We start from the raw sequence: 12,930 nt of genomic DNA, 5'->3' as shown, positions 1-12,930 counted from the left end.
ATGTGATATTAATTGTATTGTTCGATAATTTCTGCATTCTATTGGATAACCTTTCTTTGCAATGAGCACAAATATGAAGCTCTTCCAGTTGGTTGACCAGGTGACTGTCTTCTAAATATCCTGGCATAGATGAGTGATCACCTCCAGTGCTGCATCATTTGTTGACATATCTCAGTTGGCATTCCATCAATTCTTGGAGCCTTGTTTTTCACCAATGCCTTCAGTGCAGTTTGGACTTCTTCCTTCAGTACCATCGGTTATTGTTCATATTCTGTTTCCTGAAATGGCTGAATGTCAACCAATTCTTTTCAGTGTAGTGATTCTGTGTATTCCTTTCATCTTCTTTGGATGCTTGCTGAGTCGTTTAATGTTTTCCCTGTAGAATTCTTCAATATGCAACTCGAGGCTTGAATTTTACTTCAGTTCTTTCAGCTTGAGAAATGCCGAGTGTGTTCTTCTCTTTGGTTTTCTAACTCCAGGTCTTTGCACATGTCATTATAGTACATAACTTTGTCTTCTCGAGCTGCCCTTTGAAATCTTCTGTTCAGCACTTTTACTTCATTGTATCTTCCATTTACTTTAGCTATTCGACATTCAAGAGCAAGTTTCATAGTCTCTTCTGACATCCATTTTTGTCTTTTCTTTCTTCTTTCCTCCCTTTTAAATCATCTTTTGCTTTCTTCATAGATGATTTCCTTGATGTCATTCCACAACTCCTCTGGTCTTTGGTCATTAGTGTTCAATGCGTCAAATCTATTTTTGAGATGCTTTCTAAATTCATATGGGATATACTCAAGGTCGTATTTTGGTTCTCGTGAACTTGCTCTAATTTTCTTCAGATCCACCTTGAATTTAAAAAAGAGCAATTGATGGTCTGTTCCACAGTCAGCATCTGGCCTTGTTCTAGCTGATGATATTGAACTTCACCGTGGTCTCTTTCCACAGGTGTAGTCGATCTGATTCCTGTATATTCCATATGAAGAGGTCCACGTATATAGTTGCCGTTTATGTTGTTGGAAAAATGTATTAGCAATGAAGAAGTCGTTGGTCTTGCAAAATTCAATCATGCAATCTCCAGCAACATTTCTATCACTGAGGCCACATTTTCCAACTACTGCTCCTTTTTCTTTGTTTCCAACTTTTGCATTCCAAACACCAGTAATTAGCAATGAATCTTTATTGCATGTTTGATCAATTTTGGCCTGCAGAAGTTGGTACAAATCTTCAATTTCTTCATCTTTGGCCTTAGTGGTTGAAGCATAAATTTGAATAATAGTCCTATTAATTGGTCTTTCTTGTAGGCGTATGGGTATTATCCTATCACTGACAGCCTTATGCTTCAGGATAGATCTTGAAATGTTCTTTCTGACAATGAATACAAGGCCATTCATCTTCAATTGTCATTCCCAGCATAGTATTCCATGATTGTCTGATTCAAAATGACAAATACCAGTTGATTTCAGCTAACTATTGTCTAAGATATTGATCTTCATGCATTCCATTTCATTTTTGAAAACTTCCAATTTTCCTAGATTCATACTTCGTACATTCCACAATCTGATTATTAACGGATGTTTGCAGCTATTCTTTTCTCATTTTGTCTAACATAGTGCCAGGAGATGAGCCCTCAGGTTGGAAGGCTCTCAAAATATGACTGGAGAAGAGCTGCCTCCTCAAAGTAGAGTCCACCTTAATGACATGGGTGGAGTAAAACTTTGGGGACCTTCATTTGCTGATGTGGCACAACTCAAAACATAGACAATAGACACGCATTTCCCCAAATGAGATTTAGGAAACACTACATTCATGAGGAAGAGCCCTTGTGGCGCAGTAGTCAAGTGCTCAGCTGCTAACAGAAAGGCAAGTGTTTCAAATTCACCCAGCGTCTCCTAGGGAGAAAGACCTGGCCATCTGCTCCCATAAATATGACAACCTAGGAAATGTTATGGAGCAGTTCTACTCTGTCACACGGGGTCACTGTGAGTAGGAATAGGCCTGACAATGGCACCCAACAACAACAACAATGACAACAGCTAAAGATACTCTTATTTTGCCTCCTACCTTTAAAAACTATATAACTAAAAATAATAAGTTCAATGAAAATCGTAAAAAACAATTTTTTTTTTTACTATAAAGATAAAAAAATTTTTTTTGAGCCTATTATGTACAAAACAAAACAAAGCCTATGAGATTCTAGAGAAGAACAATGCAGCTAGATGGAGCAATGTTTCAGATCACAGCATTGTTTAACTACAGACACCCAGATAAGCTAAAAGTAAAGGGAGGAAAGAAGCGATACCATGCTAGCACTAATCAAAAGAAGGCTGGAGTGCCTATATTAAATGCAAGCAAAGTAGATTTTTGTTGTTGTTAGTTATAGTTGGGTTGATTGTGACTCTTGGTGACCCCATGTGTGCAGAGTAGAACTACTCCATAGGGTTTTCAAGGCTGTGACCTTTCAGAAACAGATCACCAGGCCTTACTTCCAAGGCACCTCAGGGTGGGTTTGAACCACCAACCTTTAGGTTAATAGTCCAGCACTTAACCGTCTGGACCACCTAGCAGGCTTTAAAACAAGGAACATTTTCAGGGGTAAGGAGGGGTACTGCGTGATGTAAAAGGGGCCGATTCTCCAAGAAGAAGTAACAATCTTAAATACTTATGCACCTAAATAGAAAGTATCAAAAATACTTGAGGCAAAACTGATAGAACTGCAAGGAGAACAGATAAATCCACTATCATAAGTGAAGACTTCAGCACCCCACTGTCAGTATATCAAGTAGGCAACAACAACAACAAGAATCAGTAGGAATAGGGTTGACCTGAAGGAATTGTCAGTTAGTTTGATCTACTGACATAGACTACTCCTTCCAACAGCAGAAGAATTCATATTCTTCACAAAGTCACACGGAATACTTACCAAGAGAGGCCACATTCTGTGTCGTAAATTATTAATTTTAATTAATCCGTAAGAAAAAGTGTCCTATGAAATATATTTTCTGATCACAATAGAATTAAACTAGACATCAATAACAGAGAGATAGCCAAGCTACCTCCAAGAGTTTGAGATTAAATAATAGTCTAAGTGCTATGTGGGCCAAAGAAAGAATGTCAGGAGAATTTAAAAAACATTTTGAACTAACTGAAAATTAAAAACCAATCTTTGAAAATGTGTAGGATGAGGAGAAAGCATTACTTAGAAGTTAATTTATAGTATTAAATGCTAGAAAATAAAAATAAAAAATGAGACATACCAACAACTAAGAAGATGACTCAGGACTGGGCAATGTTTAGTTTTACTGTACATAAGGTAGCCATGAGTCAGAGTTGACTGGACGGCAGCCCTCTATCTCCATCTCTAACTTCATATTTAGTAGTTAAAGATTGAATGCTTTCTCCATAAGATAGTAGCCAGATGTGGACATCCATTTTCTCCACTCTTATTCAACATTGTACCGGAGTTCTATCCAGGCCAATTAGGCAAGAAATGAAATAAAAAATGTACAGATTAAAGAGGAAGAAGTAAAAGTATCTATACTTGAATATTAAATAAGCTTGTATATAGAAAATCCTCAGGAGTCCGCTAAAACAGTGTTAAAAGTAATATACCAGTTTTCCAAGATTTCATGGGACAATATAAATTGTATTCCTGTGCACTAGCAATGAACAATTAAAAAATGATATTAATGAATTAATTCCATTTATAACACAAAAAATGAAAATTTAAGAATAAATTTAATTAAGATCTGAATAAATAAAAAAATACTCCATGATCATAAATTGGAAGACTATATCATTAAAATGACAATACTACACAAACAGATCTACATATTCAAGGTAATTTCTCTCAAAATCCCAGCTGATTTATCTTTCTAAAATTCACATGGAAATGTAAGGTACTCAGCATAGCTAAAGTAACGATGAAGAAGAAAAACAAAGTTGGAGAACATACACCTCCTGATTTTAAAACCTACCACAAAGTTACCACATTAAGACAATGTGGTACTGCTGAAAGGATAGACACATAGATACATGAACAGAACTGAGAGCCCGGAAATAATCTCAGGCATGAGCGTTCTGTCGACCATTGACGTGAGTGCCACAACAATACAGTGTGGGAAAGAATAAGATTTTCAACAAATGGTTATGGGACAACTCGAAGTCTAAGCACAAATGAATTAAGTTGGACTATTTTTCCATCATGCACAGAAGTTAACTCAAAAACTGAGAAAAGACCTCAGTGTTAAAGTTAAAACTATAAAACTCTTAGGAAAAAAACACAGGTGTAAAACTATAGAACTTTGGTTAGGTAAAGCCTTCTTAGATGTGACACTAACACACAAGCAACCAAAATGGGGGTGTAGGATGAAAAATTGGACCTCATCAAAATTAACAACTTTTGTGCTTCAAAGGATGCCATCAATAAAATGGAAACTATCATAATTGGAAACTTTGACATTCCATTGCCAGTATATGCAGTAGGCAAAAAAATCTGTAAGGATATGGTTGACCTGAACAGTACTATGATCACTCTGATCTACTGACATGGAATATTCGAACCAACAACAGCAGAGTGCATTCTTCTCCAAGTCGCATGGAATACTCACCAAGACAGACCTCAGAATGAGAGAAAATATCTACAAATCATATGTATGATAAGGAAATAACATCTAGAATGTGTTAAAAAAAAAAAAAAAACTCTTACAACTCAATAATAGAAAGAAAACGACACAATTAAAAAAGAGGCAAAGGACCTGAATGAACTTTCTCTGAAGAAGAGATACAGGTGGCCAATAAGCTCGTGAAGAGATGCTCAACATCATTGTCCATCAGGGAAGTGCATATCAAAGCCACAATGAGATACCATTTCACACCCACGAAACCCATTGCTGCTGAGTCAATGCAACCCATAGCGACCCTATAGGATAGCTGAAATAAAAAAAGACAGATAATAACAAGTGCTGGAGAGGATGGGGAGCTACAGGAACCCTCATACAATGCTGATGTGAGTGTAAAATGGCTCAGGCACTTTTGAAAAACAGTCTGGCAGTTCCTCAGACATTAAACGTGCAGTTACCTCACGACCCAGCAATTCCACTGCTGGGTATATACCCAGGAGAAATTAAAACATATGCCCACGTAAAAAAGCATACACAAATACCCAAACAGCGTTATATTTACTAGGCAAAAAGTGGAAGCAACCCAAATCCTCTCCATACGGTGGAATATTACTCAGCAATAAAAAGTAATGGAGTTCTGATACATGATACAGCATGATGAACCTTGAAAACATTACACTAAGTCAAAGGAGCCAGATGAAAGACTACATGTTACATGATTTCATTTACGTGAAAGGTCTGGATTAGGTACCTCCATCCGTCTGTCAGTTTATCCGACTGTGGTGGCTTGCATGTGGCTGTGATGCTGAAAGATAAGCCACCAGTATTTCCAACACCAGCAGGGTCACTTATGATGGACAGGTCTCAAGAGAGTTTCCAGACTAAGCAGACTAGGAAGAAAGGCCTGGCAATCTACTTTAGAAAATTAGCTGAAGCAGAGCCTATGGATCACAACAGAACATTGTCCGATACAGTGCTGGAAGATCAGCCCCCTGGCTTGGAAGACACTCAAAACATACAGTGGCTGCAGCAGTGGATACAAACATACGAGTGATCCCGAAGGTGATGCATGACCAGGCAACATTTCTTTCTGTTATAAACAGGGTCACCCACCAACTCTACGGGACAAAGACCCGGGGATCTGCTTCTGTAAAGATTACAGACTTGAAAACCCTACCAGACACTATGAGGTGGAATCAGCTCGTCGACACCTAAAAACCACATGAGATTGCCATGAGGTGAAGCTGAGCCGAGAGCAGGTAACCACAAGGACAGAATAGGTACATCTCTAGAAACAGGAAGGAGTTTCGTATCTGCCTAGGGTTTGGGAGGAAGTGTGGTTTGAGGGAAAGAGAAGTGACTACTACTGGGTATGGAGTTTTTGTTTGTTTGTTTTGTTTTGTTGTTGAGGTAATGGAAACACGCATAAGCTAACTGTGTGTCTATGAACACACTAAAAACCATCAGATTGCCCACTCTACCTAGGTGATTATGGCCTCTGAATCGTATCTCAGTAAAGTTGTTAAAAATAATAGGGGAAGCTGAGTGTGAGGTATATGGAAACTTTGTACCATCTGTGCAGTTTTTCTGTAAGTCTAAAGCTATTCTTAAATTAAAAGGTTTATTTTTAAAAAAGCCACACCACCTGGTCCTAGCTCCTGAGTTCTCTTTTGCCTTCAACCAAACGGCAGTGCTCCTGAGGAATTTTCTCGTCCCTTACAAGGGGAAGCTGCCTTCTGCTGCTACTTTTTTTTTTTTTTTCCGGAAGAGAAGCTTGCTCCTCACCATTAGCTGCTGCGCATTCCAGGGGAGGAAATGTCACTGGTTGTCACACTGCTCTGGATCTCTGAGATGGAGAACACACCCGCGGGCAGTCTCCAAGAGTCGGTAGTTAACTGATTACATCTCTCCATTAATTATGCATTGGCACGAGGTTACAGGAGAGCAAACTGTGCAAAAAGACATCATTTGAACAAATATTTTATTGCACCTAATTTTCCAATTATGCATGTGCATGGAATCACATACTGTTGCTGGTTGTGAATTTTTCCTCTTGTTAATAGCCCTACAGTGCATTGATGGAACTGAACCAAAGTATAATTCTACTGTGTTTAAGCTAAAAAAAAAAATCCAAAATAAGTCCTCATGTATATTTTTTCGGCTCGAAGTTTTAATTTAATTGACTGCTCCAAACAGAGCAAATGGTACATGAATGTGTGTCTAGATTCAACGTTCAGATTCTCCAACGCAAAGGGAGGCTGGCCGGGAAGGCAGCCCCAGACAAATGCTTCCAGAAGGAAAGAATGACTGATTCTGCCTAACACCGCTGTGGGTAATCTCCCACTTCGTACCGCGTTACTAAACCTTATCTAATAGCAGACTAATTAAGCCAGCCTAAGGAAATCGCATTGCCAAAAACACCCCTCCGAAAATCCAGATACAAGGATCAGCAATTTTGGATACCAGACCGTTAAGCTTGCTTTCCTTGACAACCTCTAATCGATGAGTCAGCCACAGTGGATCTAAGACTACAATGATGAAATGCCACCTTATGAAGTAATTGGCTTCATGGATCTGCCCAAATGAGTCATAAAACTATTCATCAATAACCTCTGTTGTGCTGCCCTGAGCAGTTACATGGCTATCTCAGGGGATACTCTGATCAGAAGAGCTTACTGTACGATCTGGTCGGCAGCCCGTACATCATCATCACCCTGGACTGGAAGGGCTAGGAGAGGCAACAAATACCGCCGTCACCATTAAACCGGAGCTAACAAGACACTCACTTCTCTGCAAATATGGACGGAAAACCTAAATCCACCTACCACGTCTTCCCGCCACGGAGACAGGTGCCATTGTTTTCGGTTTTGGAATCTGGATTTCTCTAAGGCTGTATTTTTTTTAAATGATTTATTTATTTTGTTGGTGAAAATATGCACAGGCCAACATACACCCAGTCAACAGTTTCTACACATACAATTCAGTGACACTGACTGTATTCTTCAAGGTGTGCAATAATTCTCACCCTCCTTTTCCAAATTATTCTTCTCTAAGCCTCTGTGTATTTCTGGCTGTTGAAATCCACATGCATGCCAGGAAAAGCAGTCATACATGAGCTTTTGCCCTAATTACATGGTTTTCCTATAAGGTGATATTGCCTGTGAAAGAAATTCCCATGTACACATTTCTGAACTACAAAATCTTTCTTAAGCCAGTTTCTGTCAAGACAGTTGTGATTCACGGTGCTCCTCATGAGTGTCAGGGTATAGAACTGTGTTCTATAGAGTTTTTAATGGCTGATTTTCTGGAAGTAGATCACCAGGCATTTCTTCCTAGGCACCTCTGGGTGGACTTGAACCTCCAAAGTTTTGGTTAACAGCCAAGTATGTTAACCATTTTGACCACCCAGGGACTCCTAAAATCTTAAAGTATATTCTAAATGAAGGGGAGAATAACTGTAAGTGTAACCGTTGAGGTGTCACAGAAAATTCTCCTAGTTAATGACTAGCCCTCTGATTTGCAAAGGCAATTGCCCAACATCAACAAGAGATAGTATCTCAACTCACTTGTTACTAAAACCCAAAAAAAAAAAAAAACCATTACCTCCAAGTCAATTCTGACTCGTAGTGACCCTACAGGACAGAGAGGAGCTGCCCCATATGGGTTTCCAAGGAGCTGCTGGTGGATTTGAACTACCAACCTTTTGATTAGCAGCTATAGCTCTTAACCACTATAACACCAGGATTTCTTACTTGCTACTAGAGTCTTCAAAATAGTAGACAAGCATATATATATATATATTTTTGGAGAATGCAAAAGCGAAAGCTAGATGTCGATACATTTTGCTCCAGAGGAAGATTACTTGAATTGGCATAACACCTTCAATGTTTTAACACAAATATAAATTCCAGAATCTGCAACCGTTGCTGCCAATCTAAGTTTAACTTTAGAGCTGAAACACAGTTAGGGGAGTTATCCACATCACAGGAGAGGATCACTCATGTATGCATTTATTCTTCAGTCATTCATTTATTTAATCATTTCATGACTTCAAAGAGAGTGGAAAAATAATAGTTTTGGTGCAGTCTGGAGGATGACACCAGGGGACATTTTATGGAAAACTTAGTATTTGATTTGGGTCTTGAAGGATGTTTGGAAAGTCAATGATTGTTGATGGAGAAAAAGGAACAACAGGGAATGAGGAAAATTGGGCACAAAGTTTTCAGGACATATCATACGGGCTGTGCTCAGGACTGGAAAATGACCCCTTCTCCAGAGCCATGAGTGAAAGGCAAGGATGGTGGAAAGGTGAGGGAAGCTTGTTTCCTCCTTAGGAATCTGAATCTAGGGTGGACTGCCAAGGTGCCATTGCTTGGATTGGAGCAGCCAGGTGGCCAGGCCAGTCCTGTGGTTTAAGGACCAGTAGGAAAATGAAGGCCAAAGAATTGACACAATCGAATTGTTGTGTTGATGAAGAACATTGAATACAACATGGACTTCCAGAAAGAAGAACAAATCTGTCTTGGAAGAAGTACAGCCAGAATATTCCTTAGAAGCAAGGATGGCGAGAATTGGTCTCATTTACTTTGGACATATTATCAGGAGGAATCAGTCCCTTGAGAAGGACATGATGCTTGGTAAAGTAGAGGGTCAGTGAAAAGGAGGAAGACCATCAACCAGTTGGATTGACACAGTGGCTATAATGAGCTGAAACACAGCAATGATTGTGAGGATGGCACAGGACCAGGCAACATTTCATTCTGTTGTGTATAGGGTCGCTGTGAGTTGGAACTGACTCAACAGGACCTAACAAAAACAATAAGGAAATGAAAGAAACTGCAGGAAAAACCAGAAAGGCAGTTTTGGTCATAATCCAGGCAAAAGTAACTAAACCATGTATCATTCTCTCAGGTGAAGGAAAGGGAGACAAAAGACAGAGGGGGGGCGGAGCCAAGATGGCGGACTAGGCAGACGCTACCTCGGATCCCTCTTACAACAAAGACACGGAAAAACAAGTGAATCGATCACATACCTAACAATCTACGAACCCTGAACAACAAACACAGATTTAGAGACGGAGAACGGACTAATACGGGGAAGCAGCGATTGTTTCCAGAGCCTGGAGCCAGAGTACCAGTCAGGTACGGCACAAGCACAGAGACCTGCTCCACCCCCCTGAACTAACCCCGGGAGGGGGACCAGCCGGTTCCACGGGAGGCGTGGGATGCAGCCGGTAGGAGAAGTCCCCGGGAGGCAGTGACTGGTCTTGGAGCAGAAAGAGCAGCATCCGAGCCGGGGAACCGTCCCACAGGGATTTGGACTGGACGCAGCGGATTTTCTGGAAAAACTAGTTTCCCAGTGATGGCTCGGAGACAACAATCCATATCAAACCACTTAAAGAAGCAGACCGGGACAGCTTCTCCAACCCCCCAAACAAAAAAATCAAAACCTTTCCCAAATGAAGATACAATCTTGGAATTATCAGATACAGAATATAAAAAACTAATTTACAGAATGCTTAATGATATCACAAATGAAATTAGGATAACTGCAGAAAAAGCCAAGGAACACACTGATAAAACTGTTGAAGAACTCAAAAACATTATTCAAGAACATACTGGAAAAATTAATAAGTTGCAAGAATCCATAGAGAGACAACATGTAGAAATCCAAAAGATTAACAATAAAATAACAGAATTAGACAACACACTAGGAAGTCAGAGGAGCAGACTCGAGCAATTAGAATGCAGACTGGGACATCTGGAGGACCAGGGAATCAACACCAACATAGCTGAAAAAAAATCAGATAAAAGATTTAAAAAAATGAAGAAACCCTAAGAATCATGTGGGACTCTATCAAGAAGGATAACCTGCGGGTGATTGGAGTCCCAGAACAGGGAGCGGGGACAGAAAACACAGAGAAAATAGTTGAAGAACTCCTGACAGAAAACTTCCCTGACATCATGAAAGACGAAAGGATAGCTATCCAAGATGCTCATCGAACCCCATTTAAGAATGATACAAAAAGAAAAACACCAAGACATATTATCATCAAACTCACCAAAACCAAAGATAAACAGAAAATTTTAAAAGCAGCCAGGGAGAAAAGAAAGGTTTCCTTCAAGGGAGAATCAATAAGAATATGTTCTGACTACTCAGCAGAAACCATGCAGGCAAGAAGGGAATGGGACGACATATACAGAACACTGAAGGAGAAAAACTGCCAACCAAGGATCATATATCCAGCAAAACTCGCTCTGAAATATGAAGGCGAAATTAAGTTATTTACAGACAAACACAAGTTTAGAGAATTTGCAAAAACCAAACCAAAGCTACAAGAAATACTAAAGGATATTGTTTGGTCAGAGAACCAATAATATCAAATATCAGCACAACACAAGGTCACAAAACAGAACGTCCTGATATCAACTCAAATAGGGAAATCACAAAAACAAACAAATTAAGATTAATTAAAAAAAAAAATACACATAACAGGGAATCATGGAAGTCAATAGGTAAAAGATCACAATAATCAAAAAGAGGGACTAAATACAGGAGGCATTGAACTGCCATATGGAGAGTGATACAAGGCGATATAGAACAATACAAGTTAGGTTTTTACTTAGAAAAATAGGGGTAAATAATAAGGTAACCACAAAAAGGTATAACAACTCTATAACTCAAGATAAAAACCAAGAAAAACATAACGACTCAACTAACATAAAGTCAAGCACAATGAAAATGAGGATCTCACAATTTACTAAGAAAAACGCCTCAGCACAAAAAAGTATGTGGAAAAATGAAATCGTCAACAACACACATAAAAAGGCATCAAAATGACAGCATTAAAAACTTATTTATCTATAATTACCCTGAATGTAAATGGACTAAATGCACCAATAAAGAGACAGAGAGTCACAGACTGGATAAAGAAACACGATCCATCTATATGCTGCCTACAAGAGACACACCTTAGACTTAGAGACACAAACAAACTAAAACTCAAAGGATGGAAAAAAGTATATCAAGCAAACAATAAGCAAAAAAGAAGAGGAGTAGCAATATTAATTTCTGACAAAATAGACTTTAGACTTAAATCCACCACAATGGATAAAGAAGGACACTATATAATGATAAAAGGGACAATTGATCAGGAAGACATAACCATATTAAATATTTACGCACCCAATGACAGGCCTGCAAGATACATAAATCAAATTTTAACAGAATTGAAAAACGAGATAGATACCTCCACAATTATAGTAGGAGACTTCAACACACCACTTTCGGAGAAGGACAGGACATCCAGTAAGAAGCTCAACAGAGACACGGAAGATCTAATTACAACAATCAACCAACTTGACCTCATTGACTTATACAGAACTCTCCACCCAACTGCTGCAAAGTATACTTTTTTTTCTAGCGCACATGGAACATTCTCTAGAATAGACCACATATTAGGTCATAAAACAAACCTTTGCAGAGTCCAAAACATCGAAATATTACAAAGCATCTTCTCAGACCACAAGGCAATAAAACTAGAGGTCAATAACAGAAAAACTAGGGAAAAGAAATCAAATACTTGGAAACTGAACAATACCCTCCTGAAAAAAGACTGGGTTATAGAAGACATCAAGGAGGAAATAAGGAAATTCATAGAAAGCAACGAGAATGAAAATACTTCCTATCAAAACCTCTGAGACACAGCAAAAGCAGTGCTCAGAGGCCAATTTATATCAATAAATGCACACATACAAAAAGAAGAAAGAGCCAAAATCAGAGAACTGTCCCTACAACTTGAACAAATAGCAACAAAAGAATCCATCAGGCACCAGAAGAAAACAAATAATAAAAATTAGAGCTGAACTAAATGAATTAGAGAACAGAAAAACAATCGAAAGAATTAACAAAGCCAAAAGCTGGTTCTTTGAAAAAATTAACAAAATTGATAAACCATTGGCTAGACTGACTAAAGAAATACAGGAAAGGAAACAAATAACCCGAATAAGAAATGAGAAGGACCACATCACAACAGAACCAAATGAAATTAAAAGAATCATTTCAGATTATTATGAAAAATTGTACTCTAACAAATTTGCAAACCTAGAAGAAATGGATGAATTCCTGGAAAAACACTACCTACCTAAACTAACACATTCAGAAGTAGAACAACTAAATAGACCCATAACAAAAAAAGAGATTGAAACGGTAATCAAAAAACTCCCAACAAAAAAAAGCCCTGGCCCAGACGGCTTCACTGCAGAGTTCTACCAAACTTTCAGAGAAGAGTTAACACCACTACTACTAAAGG

The sequence above is a fragment of the Loxodonta africana genome, chromosome 24 (assembly GCF_030014295.1).
Source record: "Loxodonta africana isolate mLoxAfr1 chromosome 24, mLoxAfr1.hap2, whole genome shotgun sequence".
Lineage (NCBI taxonomy): Eukaryota > Metazoa > Chordata > Mammalia > Proboscidea > Elephantidae > Loxodonta > Loxodonta africana.
Note: the sequence above shows the minus strand (reverse complement) of the source record.